Raw genomic sequence first — 23,051 nt, 5'->3', positions numbered from 1 at the left:
GCGTAATACTCCATTGTGTATAAATGCCACATTTTTTTTTATCCATTTATCTATTGAAGGGCATCTGGGTTGGTTCCACAGTCTAGCTATTGTGACTTGTGCTGCTATGAACATCGATGTGGCAGTATCCCTGTAGTACGCTCTTTTAAGGTCTTCAGGGAATAGTCCGAGAAGGGCAATAGCTGGGTCAAATGGTGGTTCCATTCCCAGCTTTCCCAGGAATCTCCATACTGCTTTCCAAATTGGCTGCACCAATTTGCAGTCCCACCAGCATATTTTCTAGCTCTACATTGAATTAATATTCACTTCAGAGTTTAGACAAATATTCCCAAACATAAATATAGAATAAATCATCCAAACATCACCCAAATAAATTGTTGCTTCAACAAGTCTTCCTCTCCTTTTATTTAAATTATAAATGTATTATGCAGTGATACTTTAAAAACGAGTTATAAGAAAAATGAAATGGAAAAACTTCAAAGACATAAAAAATTCAAGTTCCCATTTTTTATTGCTAGATTAAACAGATATTAAGTGCTCTGTCAACCTGCTTTCAATATTTGTACTCATTTTATTGCAGAGAAGTAATAAACAATTTGCAAACTGGCACTCAACATACAGATGACACTTTGAGTAACATTTATTTAGACCACTTGACAGCACTGATTAACTTATATTTTACCTTGAGGATTTTCTTCCATTATTTGAATAGATAAAACATTCCTACCTGCTTATTGTATTTGATGGAAAAACAAAAAGGAGTCATAATTTAAACAGCAAATAGCTGGATTCATTCTCTATTTCTAATAAAGCATTCTATCTGCTCACATACTTAAGTGTAATATGCTTTTTGTCTTATGAGTTTAGGTGCTAGTTGATTTGGAAGTCAAAATGGTGATTTTAAAAAACTGTTAGCATTTTCAAGACCACTCTGGACAACACAGTGAGGCCCTGTCTTAGGGAAAAAAAAGCTAGCTTAAATACAATTTTTTTTCTAATACTCATAGTAACTATAGTTTATATTGATGATGCAGCAAACAGGATTTTGAGGCAAGGAAGCATAATTACAGAGTCAGTTCATTTTCTAAAGCTGCTTTATGTAAAAAAAGGTTTGGGTAGAAGTGAAGAATCCACCACTTCATTTCTACATGGGAATATGCAGTTATATTTCTCACATTTACTATAGCAATTTACAGGGTTGTTAATCTCTTTTCCTAAACAAGGAAAGTTAATGATACATAGATTATGATAACAGTTAGAGTAACCTTCCCGTTTCAAGTAATATTCGACTTGTAATAAACTCTGCTGATTCCTCTTATGAGGCACATTTCAAATAATTAATATGGCTCCCTGTTGATAGTAGCTGCTGTTGCTCCCAACATTTTCCCAGCTAACAGCAGAGACAGTAGAGAAGCTGTAATATACACAGTCCCTCATAATGGTAACAAAGAATATTGCACATCCACTAACCATGTTTCAGTGGAATACTAAAGCACTATTATAAAAGGAACAAGTTACCAATTGTGCACTGTTAGCAGTCTATGTTTAATACCGCTTATTAAAAACTTCAGATGATCTTTATTATAAAACCACCTGTTTAGCTAGACTACACACTTGGCTGCAAAGACATTGCTATTTTTAAGGTCCTGAATCATTACATATGAATTGATTTGAAACTCTGTGGTTCCTTATAAACAGAAATAACATATATCTTTTACTTTATATTGGCTTGAAACAGCCTCACATACAAAATAATATTAATTTCATGTCTACAGGAATAGAGCCTTCAAAATATGACAATAATTACAAAACATCTCTTTTATTCAACCACTTTCACTATGAGGATCATGTACTTTGCTAATATATACATAATTTTAAATTTTAAAAAAAAGCAGAGAAGATTTAAGTGTCTTGCTCAGGCACATGCAACCAATAAAACGCAAGTCCACAATGTTTTGTCTACAAATCTGGTGTTTTAATTCATATCATAATACTTTTCTCAAAGGAAATCTCATCGTACTAAACCTTGGGAAAATCATATATACAGAATTTAGTGATAAAACTCTGTCAAGTAAGAGCTTTTTGAACTATCTCCCTTACTCAGGCTGAAGTAAGCAGTTCAGTTAAATGCCACATTTGCTTCTCTTCTGGGGATGAGCAAAGAGCTTCAAGGGTGCTCAACACAGATACTGCAGGTAGCACACAATCACACAGATACGTATATTTATATATTTCCCAGATGGGCGAGAGGGAGAGCAAACAGGCAAGGGAATGAGGTTATGGATAGTCAAGACCTGAAGCCAGTTTTCTAAAATCTTTATTCTCTTTTCAAGGAGAAATCCAGCTGACCGCAAGATGCGGTGTGTCAAGGAAAGCCAAAGTGGTTGGAATGGACAGAGACTTAAGGATTAGAGGAAGGCCAGAAAGACGGCAATAGTTTTAAATTTGTGGATAAGAGAGTTCTGATCCACAGAATAAAAGCTATTAAAGATTTTCATTTTACTTTATGTCAGGGGCACTCAGTTTTTTTATCCACAAAAATACTTAATTATTAATAGAGCCTATTCTCATCTGTGGCTAACTAAGGAAATGCTTCCTAGAGAAGCAGTCACTCTTCATCAGGAGGTACACATCAGAACATGGGGAGAGGGCTGTGTATCGTGAGAAGTCTCCATTCCCTCTGCAAGCTCCATTTGACTCCTTAAGAATTACTGTGAACAAACTAGTAATTATGACAAAATCATAAATAAATTCCACAAGCATTTGTCTTAGATGTGATGGTGAATAATTTAAACTAAAAATGTGATCAGGACTGGGGATGTAATGGTGAAAAATTTAAACTAAAAATGTGATCAGGACTGGGGATGCAGCTCAGTGACAGAATGATTGCCTAGCATGAATGAGGCCTTGGGTTCAACCCACAGCAATGAAATGTTAAAAAAAAAAAATAGCAATCAGTGCAAAAGGAACTTCAGGAGGTAAAAAGAATGACAAGCATACTGTTTTAAAAGATTTCACTAGAATACTCTCACATAGAGGACATATTTACTCTTGTTCATCATTTTCTCCTCCTGACCCTGTTGTCATAGTAGCTTGCCCAGTACTTGTATTCGTAGCTTTATATATTCAAACATGTGATATGCTACATCTGTTATTGCTCTTACTGTTCAAATATTAAAAGTACATTTTCTGTCCATTTTCCTCTAGAATTTATTCCATTTTTTCCTGATTTTTAAAAACAACAATGAATCATATTGAGATTTTGCTTAGAATTACATTGATTCTAGGGCTGGGAATATATAGCTCAGTGGTAGAATACTTATGTGGCATGTATGAGATCATGAGTTCAATCCCCACCGCCACAAAAACAATACAAAACTCACATTAACTTTATAAATTAATTTGGAAAATAACATTAAAAATTTATGACCTTGATATTTAAAAAAAATATTACTGTGTAAATTATTTTTAGCAAACAGAAATTAGTTTTGAAGCTTTCTATATGTAGAATATAGAAATATTTTTATTAATTTTAAGTATTTGAATGTCCCTCTTTATGAATAAAATTTTAAAACTTTCTTGATAACTTTCATGAAAAAAAAATACTTTGTGAGAAGTCCTGGAGTTTGTCATTTCTTTGGTTCATAGTGGGTGGGTCCATTCATTAAAAATTATTGATAGTTTTTGCTAAAATTATTAGTTATTCACTCTGACCTTCCTAGCTCTTCTGAAGCCAGCTGAGAATGCACTGAAAATAATATTTTAATCGTTTTCTATCGTCTTTTTGTTTCTTGCACAGATATACTTCCAAATTAAGATCCATCTTATGAATCTTTTAGCATTTAAATCTTTTGTGCTGCAGAATTTCAATTTTAAAGGTTAACTTCAATGGTTATGCAATTTAGAAGACTGAGTTTTCCTGGTGCTGCTGATTCAGCTGCCATTTTAATTTTAGTTCCTATGAAGTACATAAAAAAAACAAACATCATTAATGACAAGTTTCATCAAATAATTAAAAAGGAAAAGAAAAAGAAATAAAAGCTTCATTCTCATAGTTGAGGAACCTAGAAGATGAAGGGGACCAGGATATTATGTGCCACTTTGGGATAAGGATTACATTGAGCTGAAGGCAACTGAGAATGAACATTTTTCAGAAGAGTTCTCTGCCCTCTGCTCAGCTGTCTAAAATCAAGATATGAATTTCCCTTTGAGGAAGTGTCCCTCCCCAGACACCCTAGTACCTGAAAAGAAGAATGACCCGTTTTGAAGATGGGAGCCAGAAGCAAGATGATTTTATATAAAAATCATCCTTATCTTCCATTAGTTCCATCTATGTTCTAGTCAATTCCTTAAGATTTATTGTTCCTCAAAGCCAAAATTCTCTTTGCTTTGTTAAAAAACATATAAATTGCTGAACGTAACCACTTATTTGAATTTCACTTCTTTCTGTGAACTTCCATGTGTATAAATGTTGATAAAAATTGCGTGACTTTTATCTTGTTAATCTGTCTTTTTGTTGGTTTAATTCTCAAACCTCCAAACACTTACGCTGAGAGAGTAGGGGAAGAGGTTTCTCTAGAAAACACAAAATCAGTGGCAATAGAAAAAAAAATATCAGTTAACTTCTGAGTTAGACTTTGTTCATATTTACTCTAGGAAAAAGGACACATTTGCATGAATATACATATATATGTATATTTATACACATACATTTACATGTATCTACATTAATATATAATTTATATACCTTAAAATTCAGTCATTAATGTATACAATTCAGTGATTTTTAGTATATTCATAGTGGTGAAATAAAATAGCACAATTAATTTTAGAGTATATTAATCACTACAAAAAGAAATACCAAGTCCATTAGCTGTCACTCCCTGTTTCTTTTCACTCTATCAATGTTCTAGGCAACTGCTCATCTACTTCCTGTCTCTATAGATTTGCCTATTCTGAACATTTCATATGAAATTATATAGTATGTCATCTTTTATGATCAGGACTTTTTATTCAATGTATTTGTTCAAAACTTATCCATTTTTGAAGGATAAATCTTTCTTTTTGTTGCCAAATGATATTCCATTATATAAACAGCTCATGTTTTATTCATCCAGTTAACAACTGATGAGCATTTGGCATAATTTTCACTTTTGGGCTATTATAGCAACACGACTAAGACCTTTCACGTTCACGTTTTAGTATGCATTTCTCTTGGATGTATACCCCAAAATGGAATTACTGCATCATATAGTAATTGCATGTGTATACTTTTTTTTTTTTTGGTACTGGGTTTTGAACTGGAGGCACTTAATCACTGAGTCACATCCACAGCCCTTTTTTATTTTTTATTTTGAGACAGGGTCTCACTAAGTTTCTTAGGGCCTTGCTAATTTACTGAGGCTAGCTTTGAACTTGCGATCCTCCTCCTCAGCCTCTTGCATCACTGGGATTACAGTCATGCAGTACCTATTGACCCTGGCTACATGTGTATACTTTAGAGGATCTATCAGGTTGATTTCAAAAGAAGCTGTACCATTTTACTTTTCACATCAATGGGTAAAGTCTTGATTATTATGGAGATGCTTTTCAGATTCTTTCTTTTTGACCTAAGATGGTAGAATACTAAAGTCTTGGTTGATCAGATATTGAAATAATTAATATTAAGTTGACTGATATCTGGAAAAGAAACTATCTCCCCAACTATAGAAATATAAAGCAGATAATGTGGCCTGGGGTTGTATAGTTCAACTATAGTGAGAGGGTAAACGCAGAGAATAATCTAGCAAATAGAAGGAAAAAAAAAAGAGCAACTCGTGTTCTGAAATGAAAATGTGAACTATTCAGTGCCAGGTATGCCAAAGAGGTAGAAATTGCAAGGGTCTGGTCAACAGAGCCTAGTAGCAAAATCCAAAGGCTATTATGGATTCCAAAAAAGCCATTATTCTTCTATCTTCAATCTCTTTTTCAACTTTCATTTAATTTCTATTTCATTGAAGAACCCTGTGCAATTTCTACTAAAGTTCAAATATAGAAAGGATTTGACCAGCATTCGGTAGAGGAAAAGGCTTTTCTCTCTTTCTACTGTCAATACTTCACCTGCACATCTGAGCACAGAAATACATTTATAGAACCACAGAATTTGGAAGGAGAAAGACATTTGATAGCTTGTAGTCCGAAACCCACATTTTAAAAAGAGGAGGCTGACATTTTGAGAAGCTGAAGACTTTTTTTTGAAAGTCAAGTCAAGGTGGTGGTTGTTAAGAGTGATGTCAGAGACAGTGAGAAAGAGGATGCTTTATAGCCAGCCTGCAGCCGCCTCCCTCTGAAGCCTCTCAGGAAAAGACATTATTTTCTAGGTATATAAGCTGTGATCTTTCAGGTGTGTTGAGACAATAAAAATGTTGGGAGCTATTTATTTGGGAAAATAAGTATTTGTTTTCTTTATAAAGCCATGTCTACAAAGTAAAGGCAATTTAACCTGCAGGTAAGATCATGAGCTGGAAGCAGGACTTCCTATGCTGGTATGCAGATCCTGACATTAGCCATTTAACCCAGCAAAGTAAGTATCAAGTTCTTCAACTTCTATGTGCCGCAATTTCCTCATTTGTATCATGGAATTATAAAAGCACTGACTTCATAGGATTGGCACAAGCATTAAGTGGATTAATATGTACATATGGAGTAATTAGAACAGTGTTTGGTGCATAGTACTTGGTAATTTTTATCTGTTTTAATTACAGATTCATTCTTCCATTAATTACTTAATCTGCCACAGGTGCCTTTCTCAGTGGTTTGCACTCACCACAAACCAAAATAAAAGTGATAAACCATATCCTTTTGTAGAGGGAGACAGAAAAAGAACAATACACAAAATTACACCAACTACATTATGTGTTTGAGATACTAAGGGCAATGGAAAGAACTTAGAGTGAATTAGAGGGGACCTGGAGTGGAATGGGCAGGTTGCCATTTTTTCACAGTGTGCTCAGGAAAGGCCTAGTTTAATTTCCATGAACAGTACTTGGAGAGTTCACCAGATGACAAGAGATAGTATCTGACTTGGATAAGAAACTCTAAAAAGATAAAAAGAAAAATAAGGGCTCAAATCTAATTTTATTTTAATCACCTAGTTTTAGTTTTCTATTTATTTTGTGCTGCTGGGGATCAAACCCAGGACCTTATGTATGGTAGGTGGGTAATTCAGCTTTTTATCACTGGGATAGATACCTGTGAAAAATCAATTTATAAGGAGGAAAGGTTTATTTTTGCTCACAGTTTCAGAGGTTTCATTCTACGGTCACATGGCCCTCTTGCTTTTGGCTTGTGGCAAGGCAGTACATTATAACTAGGAGCAAGGGACAGTCAGGAAGTGAGGGAGAGAGAGAGGGGCCAGCATCCAAAGACTCCCCTCAAACGCATGTCCCAAATGGTATAAATGCCTTCCATTAAGTCCTACCTCCTATGTGCTCCACTGCCACTTAATATCCCTACAGAGTAGTGACCAGGCCTTTAGTATATGGGCCTTTGGGGGATGTTTCAGATCCAAACCATAATATTGGCCTCGTGCTCTACTATTGAATAATACCTCCAGCCCTCAAATCTAAACTTGATAATGAAGACAAAGGGTTAAATATACTGGTTTTATATACTTTTTCCCTATCCATTTAATTTATTTCAAATTCTATTCCTATCCATCAGAATATTAATAACATCAACACTGACCATTGGTTAAAAAGACACGATAAAATACAAGTATATACAATTGGGAAAATGAACATAACTTCCTTATTAAAATAAAAATACATTTAGTATCATAAAATCTCCATTGGCTTCTTCAGTTGCGCCATTTTCAACTAAATTTTTCTTCATTTCAATATAGTGTTATAAACAAGTTTAATGGTTTACAGCCCTCCAGATACATTCATGCCTCTTTTTTTTTTTTTTTTTTGGTTGTTGTTGTTTGTTTGCTTTAAATTTTCCAACTGCTGATCTTGATTATTTTGCTGTACACATATGACACTTTCCCCCTTTAAAGACAATAAAGGAAATGCCACATTTTTGCTCCTGGGGTTTTTAGTAATGTTATCATTTTGTTTTTACAAACTTTAGGATGATAGTACATTATTTCTCTGTGTTCTACTACCATAATGATACCAGGTGGGAATAAGGGAATTTATTCTAAGGTGTATTTAAGAATGGCATATGGAATTTTCCTGAAAGTAGCTAAACCTCCTGAAAAAAAGTTTACTTTATTGTTGAAGATCATCTCTGCTGCTGATAAAACAAAATACCAGAGGTCAATGTGTTGTTTGGGCTTGTGGAAAATCAAGCATGCCTAGCATTATAACTGCTTATTTTTTTGTCATCAAATCCCACTCTAACTATAACCATCTGGCATTTATAAAGTCAGCTTTTCAGGTGACAATATCAAAAGTAATCATCAAAGAAAAGACTTGTAAAGTTGCCAGTTTGATTTTTTTTCCCATCCACTTCATCATATTAATCACATATTTTTAGTGAATCTAGAAAAACACAAGGTACCACAGAAACAACTACATGCTTGACTTATCCAGGAAATAAGTCATTGATGGAGGGGCAAAGGGCACTGATGGACTTCTCCTTGCTGGGTATCTCTGTATCTCTTTCCACACAGAAAACAAATGATAACTTGTGATAAGTGTGTGTATGTGTGCATATCATTCAGCAAATATTTCTCCACTGCACAGTCCTACTCTGCGGCCAGTATTAAGGATTCCATGAGAACAAGATAAACATCATTTGTCCACTGACAGACTTGGGTCTAGATGCAGGACCAAGCAATCATAGCATAGTACAATATGCGTACCTTATTAGAGGCGGGGGAGAAGAGCACAAGGAGGGCACCTAAATGATGTGAGGGAATGAGAGCAAAGCGGAGGTCTGCAGGAAGGGCAAGTGGGGGTCTAGTGGAAACCATGGCAGGGCGCGGTGAGGCAGAAGGAACATTAGGGGTGAATGGAGCTTAGAAAGGAGATGATTACAGAATTGCAAACTATTTTAGTCATGTACTAAAAAGGACCAAATTAAGAATGTGTTCCTCTCATCCAGCTTCAGCAATGGTTAATTAAGGGCCTATATGGTTTCATTTCTTTCCTCCCATGCCCCCACACCAGAATATTTTGAACCAAATAAACATCATATAATGTCATCTAAAAATTATTCAAGTATGTATCTATCACATAACATAAAGGTTTAAGAATGACCATAATAGCCTTACGATATCTAAAAATTAAGAAGATACATTATGAAAATTGTATCCAATGTGAAATTCAATGAAGTAATTGTTGGGGGAAAAAAAATCAACAAATCTGAAAGACACAGAAGTCGCCCAGTTTGCAAAACATCACATTGGTCCTCGTGTTGAAATTGCAGTGGAATAAAGAATATTTTTTTTTAATTATGATGAATTTCAGGTGCTCAAAGATATAGAGGAGAATCTATTTTATAAAACCACACAAACACTTTTCTTTCTTTCATGAGCATGAAAAATGGACTAAGTGGTTGAATGTTGAATTTTAGTAGCACCCTTTAAAAAATATTTCATGAAGTCTCAAAAACCAATTGTAGCAAATATTACAACAAAAAACTGGAAATAGAATTGCAAACTGGCAAAGAAATCAGAATACTTCCCTGAAAATCTGGTTTTCACTTTGTAATTCTTATAAACAGGAACGAACACATTAGAAAACTGCGAGTCATTTAATGAAAATGATTATTTTTCTAAAAGCCTAATACTAAGAAGCACTATATAAAATAAATATTATTTCCCATTAACAACAAAACAAAACAACTAAAGCTCCTAAAGGTTGAGAACATTGTCAAAAGTTATACAATAGTGTATAAGGAAATCAGATTGCAAATCCAGGGACCATGTGCTTACTTTACAACCCCATTGCTCCACATTTTATACAAATACTCACTTTTGGGGCTGGGAATATGGTTCAGTGGCATATTACTTACCTGGGATCAATTCTCAGCATCAAAGAAAATAAAAAATAAAATACCCAGAAGAGGCAAATATGCTATAATTTCTGAAACATTAAAAAAAATTCAGTTCTCATTTCCAGGCTGCCTAAAATTAAGGGTTTACATTACTTAAAAGACTAAATTATAGAACCCATGGAATTCTAAATGTAACTTTTTCCCAGACAATGAGCAGAACATCATATTCTACTTACAAGAGGACAGATATATTAGCCATCTCTTGGCATTGTTTTTAAAATTTTTGAAGGAGGGCTTAAACTTTAGGGTTTGCTAATAAAGAACCACTGTGATTTTTAAAAACTGGAAAAAGGACCTTTAAAATGACTCCATCCATAACCCACACTCCCACAACAATTCCATTTCTTATCAATAAGTCACTTAGTTCATAATTTGTATACAGATGAGTGAGAAAAAAAACATTTTACTATGGAAGAGGTCAATATTCGGGCCTTTTGCATTGTGGGCACTAGTGTTTAGTATAGGAAGCTGTGACAAAAAAAAATGCCAAAATTTAGGTTACAGGAAAAAATTAATCAATAGAACTATGCTGTGAGCATGGAGATGAGGGTCAATGATTCCATTTTTTTTTTCCAAATAATACAGAAATACAAAAGGCCATTCCCACATTTTGTTTTAAAAATAGAGTAATTCTGATTTAAGAATTAAAGCTACCTTACATATTTTGCTTATACCTTATGCTAGGCAGAATAACGGTTTTCCAAAGAAGTCTTTTATAACCCCTGGAATTTACACATCTATTACATTATATAACAGAAGGCATTTTTGCTGATGTGAGTAAGATTAAGAGCAGGAGATTGTGCTATGAAATCACATGAGACCTTTACAGTAGAAGTGGGAGGCAGAACAGTAGGCCAGGGACATGAAAGCCACTGCTGGCTTTGAAGATGGAGAAAGGAAGCCAGAACCAAGGAAAGGTGGCTGCTTCTAGAAATTGAAAAAGACAAGGAAATACGTACACCCCAGAATTTACAGAAAAATTTGATTTTTAGCCTAATGAGACCATTGTCAAGCATATGTCTTGGAGAATTGTAAGATAATAATAATAATAAATTTGTATTATTTAAGCCTCTAAGAGTAATATGTAATTAGTGATAAAAAATAATATATAACTTAATAACTGATTGTTTTGAATCTATAAAAGCCTATTATTAAATTATTTAAATAGTTATAACAGGTATATGGGACATATTGAACTGGGACAAAATGAAAGCATCTCACCAACATCATATTTCTCCTCCCACCAGGCCATTTCTTTTACTAGTATCATTAAAATCTTTCTGGAGTTATTTTATGCCCTCATCACACACACACACACACACACACACACACACACACACACACTTATTTCAATTGTTGCCATATTAGAACTTAACTGATATTCTGCATTGTGTCAAGCCTGCTTTAAATGTTAATTGTAGAACTTCAACTATTTAACCACTATAATACAGATCCCTGCATTACATTATTAGGAATGTATCATGACCCAAATTGTCACCAGTGGCCCAGTTAACTTGACACTCTTTTAATTAAAATTAGGGAACATTTTATAATGATGACTGCAACAAAATTATAAATATAAAATACAATGATATATAATGAGATGCTTAATTAGACAAAGCAAAAAAATGAAAGAGATGGAATAGTCTCTTGAGAATTCATTTGTACAAACAACTTTAGTTTATAGAAAAGGAAACAGGCCTAGGCAAGTGATGAGAAACCCTAAGTTCACCCTCTAGTGAAAGGAAGAAAATTATGTTACTAGTCTTATGACTTTTGTTTATGTGCTCATTCTTCTACATTCCTCTTTTTCTTTTTATGATAACAAATATTTATATAAAGTTTAGAAAATTGATTGACTAATCAATTTTTAAAATGTTACAATATGTGAATTAAGGTTTTTTATGAAAGAAATATTTAGAGTCAATGTACCTGTTTTGAAATAATCTATTCACAGACTTACTACGAGATTGGAACTAATAGTGAACACAGGAGTACCAGCATCTAGCACGGAAGATTAAATAAATGTGTGTTTCTTTACCCTTGCTGTCCCTTTATCAAATATTTCCTTTTGGGTTGTTGCAATGCTGTTTTTGTGCATTTTGACAACTTACCATTAGTGAAAATTTCAGTAAACAAACAAAAAGGAAAAATAAGCAATGTAAGTTTAAAAAATTTAAATAATTTAATTTTTGTTGTTGTTAATGGACCTTATTTACTTATTTGTATGTGGTCCTGAGAATAAAACCCAATGCCTCATACATGATAGGCAACTGCTCTGCCACTAAGCCACAACCCCCGCACCTAAAGTTTTTTTAATAATTAATTTATAGAGGAACACAATTGAGAAAAAAAATTTTTGGATTAAGTTCTAATCAATCTTCCTTTCTTGTTTGTACCAGGAATTGATCTCAGCGCCTTGCCCATGCTAGGCAAGTATTCTAACACTAGCCATTCCCATACCCATTTTTAAATTTTATTTTGAGACTAGGGCCAACTAATTTGCTTAGGTTGGCCTTGATCTTCTGACCCTCCTTCCTCAGGGTCTTGAGTAGCTAATATTTACAGGTATGTGTCATCATGCTGTGGAATCTTGAATGTTGTTATGTTCTTCTGACATACAGAATTTGTATAATGAGATATTAAAATCTAGGCATGATTAGCTGATAATTCAAATTTTCTGAAATGTAACATTTTTGTTTCTAGATGATATTCAGATATTTCATAGTGTTTTAAGAATGACATAACATTCAACATAGGCCTGTGAGATTGAAGTATTTTTTATCTTCTTGATGATATAGGTCTGTTCAAGAATAAGCCACTCACAAATTGTAAATTATTTGTAAATCATCTCATCATATTTTATCCTGTATCTTATAAAGACTGAGCAGAAGAATAATTCAACACAAAAAATGGCAAAGAAAAAAACCATGAATGAGTTATCATTAGTCCCTATGCTTTCTCAATCATTCATCTGGACAATATTTAATGAACGCTCCTGTATGATTGATACCAAGTATTGGAGATACATTAGTGAACTCTTAACTTTAGGAACTTATAATCAGAGAAATAAAACTATGAACTTTAACTTGGAAATGCATTTGTAAAGAGGGCACAATAAATACATGCGTGACTCAGAGTAGGTGTTCAAAAATGTTTATCATTGTTATTACTTGTCTATAAAAAAGCAAAAAATAACTGTCATAACTGAGAAGTAAAGACTCTTGGTTTACTCAGGAAATGCTGAAAGAGTAATGAACATGAGTGAATACTGTCAATCTGTAAGTCAAATTTATTTGTAAAATTCACTCTCATACTTCTCTTGTGTATTTTTTTTAACTCAACAGTAAAATCTACAGAACACTGAAGAAAGAAACTAAAGACCTCAGAAGTTGAAAAGACCACCCATGTTCATGGATAGTCAAAATTAATATTGTTAAAATGGTCATACTACCAAAAGTAGTATATAGATTCAAAATACCAATGGCATTCATCAAAATACCAATGGCATTCTTCACTGAACTAGGAAAAAAAATACTAAAATCAATTTGGAAGGAAAAAAGACCCAGAGTTGCCAAAGCATTTCTAAGCAAAAACAAGCAATGTTTAAGGCATCACAATACCTGACTTCAAATTATACCGTAGGATTTTAGTAACAAAAACTGCATGGTACTAGCAAAAAAACCCAGATACATAGGCAAATGGTATAGAATGGAAGGCACAGAGACAAGCCTAAGTCATCCAATCCTTAACTGTACCAAAAAACACATTAGAGAAAAGACACCCTTTTCAACAAATGGTGCTGGGGAAAATGTATATCTATATGTGGAAGAAAGAGACTTAGACCCTTATCTTTCACCCTGCACAAAAATGAACTCAGAATTGATGAAAGTCCCAGGAATTAGACCAGAAACTATGCAACTCTTAGAAGAAAATGTAGGGTCAACACTTTAGCATGTAGGCACAGGCAACAACTTTCTCAATAGGACCTCTTAAAGCCCAGGAAATAAAGACAAGAATTGGTAAATGAGATGCCATCAAATTAACAGCTTCTGCACAACAAAGGAAATAATTAGGAATGTGAAGACAGAACATACAGAATTAGAAAAAAATCTATGGTAGATATTCTTATACCAGAAGATTAATATCTACAATATATAAAGAAGTCAGCACTAAAAATAAAAACAAAATAACCCCCCAAATAAATGAGAAAATGAATTAGATACTTCTCAAAAGAAGGAATAAGAATGAACAATAAATATATGAAGAAATGTTCAACATCATTAACAATTAGGGAAATGCAAAGGAAAAATATATGAGATTTCATTTTGCACCATTCAGAATAGCATTCATCAAGAATATGAAGGATTATAAATGTTGCAGTAGACGCAGGGAAAAAGGTATACTTTTACACTGTTGGTAGGGTTGTACATTAGTACAGCCATGCTGAAAATCAGTATAAAATTTCCTCAAAAGCCTAGGCATGGAACCAACATAAGACCTAGGTATACCATTCCTTGGTATTTATCCTGAAGAATTAAAGTCATCATACTATAATGGTACATGTATACTCATGTCTATAGTGGCACAATTCAGCATAGCCAAACTGTGGAACCATCTGTGGATGAATGGATAAAAAAAATGTGGTATATCTACACAATGGAATTTTATTAAAACATAAAGGAAATAAAATTATGTCATTTGCAGGAAAATAGATGGAACTTGAAAACATGGTGTTAAACAAAATAAGCCAAATTCCAAAGATTAAGGGCCACATGTTTTCTCTCATATGTGGAAGCTTCAGAAGGAAAAGGAAAAGAAAGGTGGTGGTGGTGGTGATTCTATGAAAATTTAAAGGGAGATCAGTAGAATAGAGGAAAGGGACAAGGGAATGAATGCGAGGAGGGGAGGGAGGGGAGAGTGCTGAGGAGTTATATTGGACAAATTATATTGTTATATTGTGTGCATATATGAATAAGTGATAATGCCCACCATGATATAAAAATGTATAATGCATTAATAAAAAATGTGGAAAAAATTCTGTACATGTACATGTATAATGACATAGTCGTAGGGTCAAAATAAGAGGTTTTGACAAGAAAAAAATACATATATAATATATATGTGTGTGTGTGTGTGTATAAAGATTTGTATGTGAAATTAACTGTTGTTTTAAAAAACAAAGTAACTTGGGATGCTTATTTTACCTACAATTGGGTCAAAATCAATGTGGTCTGTGAAATGCCAGGAAGCAAGTTCCACAGAATTTGCCAGCATGTTAGTTGACTGAAGTCAATATATACCCCCAATGACTTGTATACAGAAATTTCCATGCAAAGATATTGCAGGAACTTACAGAAATGGGATTTGAATGACCAAAGCATAAGACCAAATAGGTACATAGAGTTATAAAAGAATATGAATATGTTCCCTGGATGATGGTAGTCAATTTTACCACCTTATTCTTTTCACGATACTTTAAAATATATCATTGTATGGAATGAAACTGCCTGTAGTGAAATTTTGACAACTCCCCTCTGCGTGCTAAAATGCTGTCAGCTGAAAAATCTGAACTCTTTTGTGCAAATTGCTCTTTTTTGACAGATTTATCCTACTTTTATGTTTGTGGTCTTAATCAAAGGATTTCAGAAAATGAACTTAGCTTTACACTCAAAGAACAGGAAGCACTGTACGCATAATTTGGAGGTACTAGGTATTCATATTATAGTTATCTATAAAAGTGAAAATTGTCATAGAAGTGAAAATATTTATAAAATAATACTATATAATTTCATTGATTTGAAGATACTATACATGATATTTTAATCGAAATATAGCTCTATTTAGACACAGCTATTTTCATATTTGTCAAAAGGATATAATATTGAATTATTATAATTAAACATAAAATTAAATTAATCACTTGGCTTTATCTCTATTCTGGTTCTTTTTTTTTTTTCCAAGACCAGCTTCAAACCCACATACAAAGGACAGTGCTCTATAACTGAGTCATATACCCATCACTACATTTCAAAGTAATTACTAAAATAAAAAAGGAGAGTGAGTGGATGAATGAGATATTACAGTAAAAGAACAGATCGATGGAGCTTAGATAAGTATTGAGAAATACCTATCTAATAACATGGACCAAATGATGTTCATTAAAATTCTAGTGAATATCTAACATAGGAGTAAGTAGAAGTTGAGACAATAGAATGAAATTCATAGTTTGGAATTTCAAGATGAATCTTAAAGAATGCCTTTTCTTTTTCCATTATTCTAAGTTTGAATGATTTTTTCGAATGACTTCTGCATGAAATATCAAATATAATTAATTTAAAATCATTTATTGCATGCTTTAACAATTCATCTATGAGATAAAAGTTTTGACAAGTATTATCACTGAGGAATTTTCATTGTTTTTGTTTCATTTTAATGTTTTAAAGATGCTCATTGACACAAAAAATGTTACAAATAGGAATGTAAATGAGAATATTCTGCATATCATAATCTTATTCTTTGCTGCAGACTTCAAGTAAATCGTATGCAATAGATATTTTAGCTTGCATCAGTGTTATTAAAAATGGGATTTATCTCTTAAGATTCATATGTGGGTACTCAAGCAAAGAAGAAATAAAAATGAATTGAAGGATATCTTTATATAAACACAAAAATCTCTAACAAATATAAGTTTAGGTTTTTAAAAATTGTGTAGAAGAAGTATAAGTCTAAAGCATTCCTTTGCTTCAAGATCCATATACTCTTCATTACTATGAATCTTGCAGCTCAGTGGTAGAGCACTTGCTTAGCATACATGAGGTCTGGATTTGATCCCCACCTCAATAAGCAAATATATAAATGAACATAAATAAATATTTAAAAAATTTAAAAGGAGGCAAAGGCATAGGTCATTAGTAGAGCACTTGCCCACCATTCTTAAGGTCCTGAGTTTGATCCCAACACTGAAAAAAAAAAGTTTGGGAGGGCTTAATCTCCAATATTTCCTAAAATCTGAAAGCAGACTCCATCACACACATCACAACTCTGAGAGTTGTCACATATTAGAAATATCACATTGTTCTCTGGAACTTGCCACTGTATACAGACAGAAGGAACACTCTTCTATCAGAATGTGAGTTTGATGAGAATAGAAAATTGAAAATGCCATTCACATGTCCAACTGAAAAAAGAAGTCAATGAGAAGAAGCAGAGTTCAAGGATAGATTGAGACAGAGCCTTAATAACAGAATGTGAACATGTTAGTTCTGAAGCTACTCCCACTCTTTGGAAGCCCAATTAGCTAAAATCTTCATTTTAACTAATTTTTTGTTTGTTTTTGTTTTTGGTACCAGGGATTGAACTCAAGGGCACTTAACCACTGAGCCACATTCCCAGCACCCCCTTTGTCAATTAATTAATTTATTTTAATTAGGTATATATGACAGAAAAATGCATAAAAAATGCATTTTGATACATTGTACACAATTGCAGCACAACTTTTCATTTCTCTGGTTGTACACAATGTAGCGTTGCACCATATGTGCAGTCTTACATATACCGAGGGTAATGATGTCCACTTCATTCTACCATTTTTCCTGCCCCATGCACCCTCCCCAAACCCTTCCTCCCCTTTGCCCAATAAAATTCCTCCATTCCTCAACCCCCATTATGTATCAGCATTCACTTATCAGAGAGAACATTCGGTGTTAGGATTTTGGGGATTGCCTTACTTTACTTAGCATGATATTCTCCAACTCCATTCATTTACCTGCAAATGCCATAATTTTATTCTCTTTTAATGCTGAGTAATATTCCATTGTGTATATATACCATAGTTTCTTCATTCATTCATCTATTGAAGGGCATCTAGGTTGCTTCCACAGTTCAGCTATTGTGAATTGAGCTACTATGAACATTGATGTCCTGCATTACTACAGTATGCTGATTTAAGTCCTTTGGGTATAGACTGAGGAGGAGTGGAATATCTGGGTCAAATGGTGGTTCCATTCCAAATTTTCTAAAAAATCTCCATACTGCTTTCCAGATTGGTTGTACCAATATACTCTTTTTTCTACTTTTATTTAGAGACAGGGTCTAACTGAATTGCTTAGGGCCTCTCTAAGTTGCTGAGGCTGGCTTTGAACTCACCATCCTCTTTTTCAGCCTCCCTAGCTACGAACATTACAGGCCTTTGCCACCATTTCTGGTAGCTCTTGATAATTTGAATCGAGCTTTTCTTATGTTAAAACAAAAGCAACTCAACTAATAATGTGTATGCAAACACGCATGTGTGTCTGGGAAGTGGACGTATATATTTTTCCTTTAACAATTGCACACTATCAAAGGAAATAAATAATTTCAGTGCTTTTCCTTAGCTATTCAAAAGTTTACTGACATGGTTTCAATTCAACTAATTCAGTTACATATAACTAAAATAATGCATTTTAACACATTGTTTTTTTTGTTTGCTTTATTTGTTTCAGTACTGAGGATTGAACCCAGCAGTACTCCAATTCTCAGATATATCCCCAGACCTTTCTATTTTATTTTGAGACAGGGTCACACTAGTTGCCCAGGCTGGCCTTGAACTTGTGCTCCTCCTGCCGCCATATCCTTAGTTGCTGGTATTATGGAGTGTGCTACCATACCCACTTAATATCATTTTATGTAAATATTTGGTGGGCTAACATATGATCCTTTTAAAATTATATATTATCAATGTTTCTAAAATTGTCATTAATCAGCAGTAAGGGAGAGATTACATAGAAATTCCTGACAGAAATATCTGCAAATAAAGAATAAAGAAATTTGGTATATCACTTTACATGAAGTGAAAGAAATACTTACATATGTTATTTTACATATATTCAGAGAACATGAAATTAATTCCATTTCTGGAAAATTAATTATGTTAAAAATATTGAGTACTGTTAAGTCTAAAGCATTTTAGAGACATCAGGCAGTGAAGACCTTTAACGAATCCTGTTATGTACAGTAATGCTGGGTTTCTTGTTGCATCCTTCATCCGCACAGAGTAACAATGATGCCTTAAACAACAAGGTTTCATAAAATGTCTACCTCTACTTTTGGATTTCACTGCTACAGTGACGTAGAATACCATGGTTCAAAGTTCCACCCATGAGAAGCTATGGTTTCAATGAAGGGATGCTGCTTTTTGCATTTTATTTTACTGCTTGATATCTTACTTCCTTGAGATATGTAAAATTCTATTTAAAGAAAAGATGAACATGAAGAGTTAAGTCACTCAGTTTAATTAAAAATCTGTTTCATGTTATGATGCACATCAATAATTGTCTCTATCATCAATATTTTATGTCAGGTACTGAAACTGTCCTCAAATAGACCTGATGTTCTAAATGCTATCTCAAGATAAATGTTATCTCAAGAAGAATAATTATATTAACCTACCAAAAGCTATTACCTATGGGCTGGGGTTGTAGTTCAGTGGTAGGCGCTTGCCTTGCATGTGTGAGGCACTGGGTTTGATCCTCAGCACTACATAAAAAAATGAATAAATAAAATAAAGGTCTTCCATCATATTATAACTAATAAATAAATTAATAAATAAATAAGCTATTACCCATAGCTTCCATTTTAGCAATGGCTTTATCAAGAGGGCTTTATCAAATTCTAATTGCTAACCTCATTTGTGAAACTAAAAGTTTTCTCAAGTAGATTGTGCAAAATAACCATGAAGTTTACCTACAGGTGAAAACCAGAAAAGTGATGTATACTACTATGGCTTTGCACCACCTGTCAGTGAAACTAAGGGAACACTAAGGGAGATTCAAGGCTATTGGAACTTCTTTTCAACCTGATCACATTTCGCAGTTCATTGAGTGACACAGGAGAGGTGTCTTTATAAACCAGTATAAAGGAGATCAGTACTGAAAGTGTCCAAGGAAGTATAGCCTGTCATGAAAACAGCATTTTGATCTATGTTTCATTAAGTGCACTTTTAAAAGAAAAAAAATAATAAATTGTGAGAACAGGTTCACTGTCTTGACATTATACACAGTGAGGGAAGGTTTTGTGAAAAATCTCCCTAATTTTATGTTTGATGGCTTACTATTAGATCTGATACTGAGAATCTCTACAGGAGATTATCATAAAATCTCACCTTTTATGACAAACCATTAAGAGAAACTTCATTTTTAGCAAAGGATAAAAATGTCTAACCAAGCATTGTTAGTTATTTCCTAGGAAAATATCAAGAGGATTTTTTTTATTTCAGAAGGTTCCTTATCAAAATGACTCTGAAGATTCCTAATTAATTCTATCTATAACCTCTGCCACCTACACCAGTTATTTTCAATACACCAGTTATCAGACATTTTTCACATAACACCCGCGTTTTTCTCTGTTGTGGCTGGAGACTTCATGGAAAGTATACCTATGTAAAGGCCACTCTTCTTTTTATCAAGAAATTGGGTTAAAATGATGAAGCAGATAATAATGGACCTGAAAGCCACAGCTATTAAAATAATTATCTAACAGGTTTTGCCAGGTTTTTTTTAGTGTTCAAAATGTCACTCAAGTTTCCAAGAGCAGGCATTCCTACTGAATCCTATGCTGATAGCTCAGGTCCCACCTCAACTATAGTCATCAGAGAACACTTTAAGAAAAGCAAATATCCAGACATTTATAGACATCTTTAGACAGATATGTGTATATCTCATATATAAACAATACACATAGATATTTGTATTCCTGTTTCTGTTTTATTCCCTGGTTCACTATTACTACATTGCTAAGACAGTCTTTGCTAGACTTTACAAGGATAAGCCAAAATATGTTTTAGTAACTCGAAAAAAAAAAAAGTCATGTTTCCCAGAAAACATGAGTTAACTGGGAGGCCTTGTGAGCCATGGTTTCGACACATAACAATGTGTAAGAGACCCATGACCCTATATTAACTCCCATGATATAACTTAAGGACACTGTAGCTTGCATACATTAATATATTAGCTTTAGTTTCTTCATCTATTACAGTAAATAATAATAATCCCTTCTCATAGAACTTGGTGAGGTTTTAAAATAATCTAATATCCAGAGGGCCCCTTATGTAAGCATACAAATGTTGAATTACTGCTATCATCATTGCTTCACTATCTCACTGTGGTTGCCTCTGAGACAATGAGACAATACCAGCAAAGTTAATTAAATCCCTCTGAGACATATGATATTTTAGCTTGGTGATTAGGAGATGGCAGATATTCTTGGCTGAGGATCAATGCACTGTCTTTGTTTAAGGAACCTGGAGCAAAATGGTTAGCCTCTGTCAGCTTCCGGGTCCCTGTTCAAAACAGGGATATTGATGAACATTCCATAGGGCCAGAAGCAGCAAATCATGGTGTATGGACAAAATCACCTCAGATTGATTTCACATGGCCTGTTACAGATATCAGAATAGTTTCTCTATTTCAAAGGTTTAGAAGAAAAAGAAAAATAAAGCAGCAATACAAAAAGAAAAAGGAAAAAGAGGAGGATGTAGTGGAGGAATGGAAGATAAGCACTGACATTATAGAGTAGATGTGTTGGAGATCATATATAATCCTCAAAAACAAAACTACAGAAGTATTTTGAATATTGAAAGAGCAAACAAACTGTATTAAGCAGAGGACATGGCATAATGGTACTTCTGTCTACTCACCTTCTAAAATTTTGTGTGAGGATTATAATACCCAAAGTCCATTGAAGAATTTTTGTGCTGTCTTTAAGTGATGATGTGTAAGTATATGATTTCCCAAATTTGTGAGAAAGAACCTTCCAAAGAGTTTTCCTTTCTATACTTAAAGAAATAGACTAAATGTGACAGAGGAGGAAGATAAATAATATCTTTGGAAGAAATTATTTGGGAAAAATAGTTTATATCATTTTGTTTCACGTAGCTGGAGACAGTAATGCATCAAAGATGTCCATTTCAGAAATATACACACACTCATGGAGAAGAGTATTATTGGTGTTGCTGTGTTTGTACCTATCATTTGCTCAGTTTTATCGTGAGCAACAGTCGTCATAGACTATGAGACTCAGAGAATGAATGTCCATTGTGATTTGGTATGATTTTATCTCTGGATCATTAAAGCTAGTAATCATAGGTTGTCAACCCCTGCTATTTTATTACTAATTAGAACAACAAGAGAATGTTGGGGGTTAGTAAAAGGTACTTCAGAAAAAGCATGCTACTGATTTTGTCCAAAGGTGGAAATGAAGTAGAAAGTGAATAAAGAGGAAGGCATATTTTCTACAAATCATTTAGTTACCTTCATCCTCCCTTGCCAAATGCACTAGAGGGCCATGCCTTCCCATATTAATAGACGGAAGGGATCCAGTGATTCTACCAAAGTCACAAAGCAAGCTCACTGAAAATCCATCAGCTAATAATAACACATTAATAATTTAATATTAATAATGATATGGCTGCTGGTATATACATGAAAGCCACATTTAATCTAGAAAAGAATATATGTTGGTGGGTTTTTTTCTCAAACATAAATATTTCGAATAAACATAGATTTTTTTTGTTTTCCATTTTTTGTGTAAAAGTAAACTGTTATAAAAAACAAAATGAAAATGAGGATAACAAAAAAGCTGATTAATTCTTGAATGTTTAACTCTGTGCTAAACTCTATTAGCATTTTATAATCTCATTTTAATCCTCAAAATAATTCATGGTGTAAAATCAATGAGGCAGTTGCTATACTTGTTCCTACTTTATCAATGAGGAAACTAAGTCTAAGTATAAATTGTGTTATTTTTTTCCCTATAATCTGCTTCAAAGTTGTGATAATAGAGAAAATTTGACCCCAAAGTTAGTAACAAGAACTAGTTTTTAGAAATATCCTTATATAGTAGTAAACTTTCATATAGTAATTAACTTCCTTATTTATTTTAAATTAAATATTTTAAAGTATTAGTCATCAAGGGCCAGAAAAATCTATGATATCTTTCTTGGGCACCAGATTTCTAACCAAAATTTGAAT

General features: G+C 33.5%; 1 protein-coding gene across 28 annotated transcripts in view; it reads right to left on the bottom strand.

The window, feature by feature from the left end:
- The window catches only part of Adgrl3 (adhesion G protein-coupled receptor L3), a 773,708-nt gene that overhangs the window by 240,527 nt on the left and 510,130 nt on the right, over nt 1-23,051 (bottom strand). The window lies entirely within an intron of this gene.

Source organism: Ictidomys tridecemlineatus, chromosome 9 (genome assembly GCF_052094955.1).
Source record: "Ictidomys tridecemlineatus isolate mIctTri1 chromosome 9, mIctTri1.hap1, whole genome shotgun sequence".
In the NCBI taxonomy this organism is placed as follows: domain Eukaryota; kingdom Metazoa; phylum Chordata; class Mammalia; order Rodentia; family Sciuridae; genus Ictidomys; species Ictidomys tridecemlineatus.
The sequence above is the reverse complement of the archived record's forward strand: the minus strand, read 5'-3'. Positions and strand labels throughout refer to the sequence as shown.